Consider the following 6,420-nt stretch of genomic DNA (forward strand, 5'->3'; position numbering starts at 1 on the left):
TCGATACGGTCGAAACTAACGAGAAACTTATCGCATCGTAGAATAACGACATCAAGAGCTCTGATCGAACATGAAGGAAAGCGAGAAAAGTCGGGTCAGAAGCACGCGATTGCATAAAAGCGTCTATCGATTTGAAACACAAGATTTCGAGAACTAGAGGAACGAGCGGAAAGGATGGGAAAGAAGGAGGAGAAGAACAAGCGGAAGTAGAAGAGAAAGAAAAATAAAAGACACGAAAGAGGATGGAGGTGATGGACAGCAGAGGTGTCGTTGTATCGAACGAATCCGTGGAACAAGAGGAAGGCGATGTAATAAAGCGAGTCGTGAGCGAAACACGCCCCGAAGGCTACAGCTACCCTTAGAGTTACAATCTTCTTCGATTTCAAGAGGTCGACAGATCAAGCTGCTTACGCAATACTCGTTGTGTCCTTATAATAAGAACAAGTATGACCCTCCGAGTCCGAATAACCGTCGACTACGATTCTTACATCTTTTCTTGATTCTTGTTGTTCCCCACCCACACCTCGCTCCGCAACGCGCAACAAATTCCTCAGACAGAGAATGTATCACGCACTATTTTCTATTTTTTATTAGCCGTTTACAACCACATTTTTCTTTGTATGTAGCTAAATTGTATTTGATTGTAATTAAGTATCGACACGCAATCGACATTAAAAATGATTGCAGCGCAGCCGTTTATAGAAATTATAAGGTGAAAATACCATTCCTTTCCCTTCGAAAGGTAGGAAAAATCTTTTCAATGGAAGAAAAATTGACAAATGAGTGAAAATTAAAGTTGAGGTGAAATAAGTACGATTGAAAAGACTGAGACCTTTTTCCGATATTCGTAACCTGTGATCAATCCTAAAGAACAGAATAAATAAAATAAAGAATTATGAATAGTTGCAACGATAAAAAATGGCGATTCAAGAGCTTAACAGTTACAATCGAAAAATTAAAAAAAAATCAAAATAATAGCAGATTGGGCAGATCGAACCATCTGTGTAGTACTATTAATACGAAAACAGCAAGTTTATCAATATCTACAAAAAAAACCTGTAAGCGTAACAATGATTTCACGAATAAATATAAACATCAAACAGAATCAATATGTGTACAGGAAACACAGAATCAATGTGTCAACCAAAAAAATGAAGAGTTGATCCGGATTCCGAATGGATAAAACTAAAAAGCAATGAACACGTGGCGATACGTCCTGTTGAAATCAGATATAAAATTTCGTTTCACTAACATTCGAAAAATCTGAAAATCACCGAAAGCTAGCTGCCACTCGATCGGAGGGTTGAAAAGTTTTTTTACCCTTTATCAGAGTCTAGTTTGTAAGTGTTGTTCGACGTAAAGGACAGATAATGTATTTTTGTGAAGGGAGACGCGAATGATATTGAATTTTCCTCGGGCCAAAGTACGCCGTCGAAACGCATGGCAATTTCCAAGTAGAGGAAGAAAGCGATGGCTTTTATGCAATGTCGAACGGCACTCTCTTAAGTGCATAACGGTACGAAACGCATCGAGAGGGAACAACGCAGTCTGTTCGGCTAAATGGGCCTCTCGACGAGACCGGTGGACGGGCAAATGACCCGTTTCGTAACAGGCCAGTAATTGTGTTTGTTCATTGAAATTATGTCTTTACTTGGTCGAGCGGTGTTGCCCGTGTGGTTGATTACGTGTTACGCGGCAAATTCACGCTCTGCCATACTTCTCTGGTTATATGATCAAACAACCATTAGTTTAAAAAATTCATTTCTCTTTTTTTCCTATTCTGTGATGGAGGAAATTGTAGCTACCTTTGTGAGATCATAGGGAAAAATACGATGAGAACATTTTTTAAATATCATTTAATAGCGAAAAGTGTGATGGTGCGATAATTGTTCGTAAAATGCAACCAAATGGATGTAAATACTTTATTAGACTGCAATTTTTCTAGATTTTCCAGAGGAGGATAATTGTATCATTACGTCTTATGAAAATGTAAAGTGTACAAAATCGACGTGAAGTGATTTTTATTCTTATCACATACGATGCTTTGACCGATAAAAATTTGCCAACTTTCAACGACCACGCACGACCTCTGCATTTCTGATTGTGAGAAATAGGAGATCTCTGAATAGAAATCGCGACTGATTGACTAAGGAATCATCCAAATTCTATAGCACGGAAAGCATATGCTATCACGCTCCACAATGTCTGTCTGTTGTTTCGGAGAGACGTGGAGCATGCGCGCCATTACTTTTATGAGACGAAAGAACACCTATTCTCAAAAAATTTATTTCTTACATAAAGAATAGTACGTACCGACAAAAAGAAAAAAAAAGAAAGAAAAGGAAAAGAAAATTAGCTGACAATATAGGGACGATCGGCGAAACATCGTCGATTCTCGGTTTAGGAAACGCTGAAAAAGAAATAAGGAAATTGAAAGAGAAACGTTTGCGAGTTATCAGAGACTGGCGAATCTGCCAGCTGAAGAGCCTTTGTGGAAGAAGGAAAGAATGACTATGTATAGTTCCGGGTGCAATTGGGTTATTAATTAAGGACATAAGCTGCCGCGGGAGTAGTTCGTGGGCATCTCGAGGATCTCTTTCATCGAATTTTAATGCTCGCGGAAAGTAGCGGGTAAGAGGAGAAATATTCGAGCGAGAAAAGGAAGGGAACCTAAGAATCGCTGCCATCATGCTTTTGTTGGGGATGTTGTTAGGGATAGACTTTTAATTTCACGGATCCTTAATTATTACCAAGGCTAGTTTTTAAGGGAGAACCCGGTTCGACCGATATCAATCTGCAACGTAACTTTGTGTCTGTAATTGAAAAAAGCTTGGGAACCCTCGTTTCACTGCCAAGGGAAGAAAGAAACAACCAGCCAGCTCTATCTACCAGTCATTTGCCGTAAATAAAATTCCGTTAAACAAAGTTCGCTGCTGCTGTTCTTGCGCTTATTTCCTGCCTCCTTTCATCTTTTTCTGCAGCTTTCACTTCGTCGTGCACCCAGTTGATTTCTATTCTTCTATAATCCCATTGATATACCAATTTCTTTATTGCAAACGCCTAGCGATCGTTGTACTCTTAATGGAGTACAATCTCTCTTCCTTCTCGATACGTATATGTAACGCAACCAAGTGATTGCGGATTTTGTCAATACCACCTAATGACAAAATCCGCAATCACTTAGTTGCCAATCCAATATATACAGGGCGATCGGCGATTATTGACTAATTCTACGTGTCAAGATGAGTCAAAAGAAGGAATAAAATTTTTTCATATAACGTTCAGTTTCCGAAAAAAACGATTTTAAAAATTTGCAAAAATATATTTAAACTTGGCTAATTATAGACTGAACAGGAACGAATAGCGAACAAAAGGTTAACTACATGTGAAAATAAGTAAAAAGTGTAGAATAAAATTTCTTTATACGATGTTTTGTTTTCGAGAAAAATAATTTTGAAATTGTATCGTATAATGCGTGTGCACTAGACCATTTCTTAATTACACATGTTTAAACTTTGTTCTATTCAAAGTGGGGCTTTAAATGCAAAAATTTTATTTCATATCTATGACTTATTTTCATATCAAAAATCGCGTCCTAGTCGATTATCCACGAGTCGTGCGACACTCTGTATACTATGTACACACACACGCGCGCGCGCGCACACACACACACATATAATTGCACATAATATAATTAATATGAGAGATTTGAAGAAAAGTGGTAAGGATCGCCCGCTGTCAGTTTCCTGAAAGTCTTCAGCGAAGATGGATGATTTTGGGGAATGTTTTTGGTGTTTTCCAAATATTTAGCGGCCAGCGAATTAATTAAATATTGTTTAAAAAGCACAGGGACTTTATTTTATTCTTTATATCGTTTTTCAGTTTCTGTTCTATTGAATATAAATGGCTGTATTTTATTTTAGTAATGATAGAAAAGATAGAATTAATTTTTACTATTATTTAGTTTCACTATTATTTTAAAGATGACAAAGTTAGATATTGTCTTTAATTAAATTCTAATTTTTTATGAATATAAATTTGGGTACATTACTTATTGTAATAAAAATAATGCATTAGTGATTTTATTTAAAATAGGAATTATTATTGATAAGTTGACTTTACAAATTTATTTTTATTGTGTAGTCATTTTTATACAATTTTTGTATTTCTATATATTTATATATGAAAATTCTTTTTACATAAATTGAATTCGAGTTGACTTTGTAGAATATATTATTAATAATTATTTTTGGATATTTTTTGTTACAGAAATCTTATGTTGTACATAGCAGTTCCAACGAAAACAACATCGAACTTTACGACATTTCCACACCAAAATTACAAAAATATTACAATTAAACAAAATTTCAGTGAATTACTTAATATTACATTGATTGTTAATTCATTTGCCATTTAAGGATACTTTGTGTACTACGCTAGAATTTAGTATATTGTACGTTACAAAAGGTTAAGATTTAGAAGCATGTACATTTATTGTATGAATTGTATGTATTACAAAATGATTTCAATAAATCGACAATAAATTGAAAACTCTGTACTATTTATTTAAAAACCTATTCCAGACCACATCAATATTCTTCTAATACAAAATTGCAATTTTGCGTGCCACATCTTCCCATGTTATCTTCTTCTGATCCAAGATGAAGATTTTTATCACTATCTCTTCCATTTTATGTATTGTCTGCTTCTTTTATAATCCTATTTTGTACGTATATGGATGGAAGGAAGGACAGAGAGATAAGGAATGAATAAGAAGCAAAACGGAAAAGGAGACGGGGAAAGAGATATGGGAAGAAAGATATGAAAGTGATGGGGAAGAAATATAAGAAAAAAGGAGAAGGAAAGAAAGATATGGGAAGAAAAAATGCACTGGAAATGAATATAAAGGAAAGGAGGGAACCGAGAGAAATATAGAAGGAATATATAATAAGAAGTGCAGAACTATTACGTAATTTTGGTTTCTGCTACTTTCAAGTTTAACTTTAAGGAAGAACGAAGGAAATAAAGGAAAAGATGGGAAGAGAAAATTATCGGATTTATTATTATCTACCTTTGATCCTGCTGATTTTAAGATTCAGGCAGGAGTAGAAAGGAAGGAAAGGAACGAAAGAGATAATCCTTGAATGTATCGTAATTTCATCATTCTAAATTTATCTTTGTTTCTGCCGATTCCAAAATTCCAGCGAGATTGTGGGGAAGAAAGGAAAGGCAGGAATGTAAAAGCCCTTAAATATACTATATATACATACATATATATGTGACGCTGTGTTAAAATATATGGAAAAACGATAAAATTTATGAAGTTTCGCAATTCATATGAAGTAATTTTTATGAAATATAAAAATGAGCTAAAATTCAAATCGCAATTATTAATGTTCGTTTAAAAGTTATCCAATCATAAAAAATTCAATCCGTAAATTAGAAATTTTCTATCTAGTATCAAATCTTGGTAGAAGTTTCATCCTTCAACCGCGTGGAGTTCAGAGCGAAGTTTCATCAGGGTCGGCGGATACCCTTTGCGGGCAAACATGATAAATTTTGGTCCCGGTATCCGTAATACGTGTCCCGATGACAGCGTCGTTGATTCAGGCGCATATGTGCGCGTGAAAACGATATTTCACAGGCAGTTTGATGAGCTTCGCACATTAAGCCGGGGGTAAGTAATTATCGACTGAGCAATGACCAGAATGGCCGGGCTGGGCCACTCCCTTCTGGGGTGTCCCAGTGCGTGTCACCGCATTAACCACCCCTATACGAACATCGTTCTCATCAAAGTTCAAACGCTGGATATCTCCGATATGTCATTGTAACCTCTGCACGGCTTAATTAACGAGACACGGGGAAAACACGCGCATCAAAAATCCGGCCATTTTTTCCTGTATTTCGTTTTCCCTACCCAGAGAGATTCATCTCGATGATTCGTCATCGACGATAGAGGTGCTTGTGTCGAACGTGAATTCGTAGATGGCATAGGTATCGATAAAATTACACACATTTATAGGTTTTTAAGATTCGAAATTGAATCGATCAATTAATTACGTGAAAATTTCTTACGACCTAGTTAGATTGGAAAATTGGAATGCGTGAATGATTTGTCAGAATACCTTGTCATACCGACGTAATGCATGTTTTATTTAACGGAAATGCGTGTTCGATTTTCGATGGCGTACGAATTGTTGGGAACGAAGGTAAGGAAATAGCAATCTCCAGCTATTCCGGGAGGAATATCGTTCCCATGTTCACGAGCAACGTCTCCTCTTCCTTCGATTCACCTCTTCGATATGAAACTATCGCGAGTCCAGGAAAGAGAGAACTGCAGTTTACATGCCAAGTGCAGCAAGCGTATTGCGCTGTACACTCTTCAACTAATGAGAAACTATTGCAGAAAGTGATTGCAAA

General features: G+C 36.2%; 1 long non-coding RNA gene across 1 annotated transcript in view; it reads left to right on the forward strand.

The window, feature by feature from the left end:
* LOC122574837 overlaps positions 1–4,551 on the forward strand; it is a 96,503-nt gene extending 91,952 nt beyond the window's left edge. Inside the window, exon 2 of the long non-coding RNA XR_006319203.1 lies at positions 4,270–4,551. This is a non-coding gene — a long non-coding RNA (uncharacterized LOC122574837). The remainder of the gene's footprint in view (positions 1–4,269) is intronic.
* The last annotated feature ends 1,869 nt before the right edge of the window (positions 4,552–6,420 follow it).

Source organism: Bombus pyrosoma, linkage group LG14 (assembly GCF_014825855.1).
Source record: "Bombus pyrosoma isolate SC7728 linkage group LG14, ASM1482585v1, whole genome shotgun sequence".
NCBI classification, from domain to species: Eukaryota; Metazoa; Arthropoda; class Insecta; order Hymenoptera; family Apidae; genus Bombus; species Bombus pyrosoma.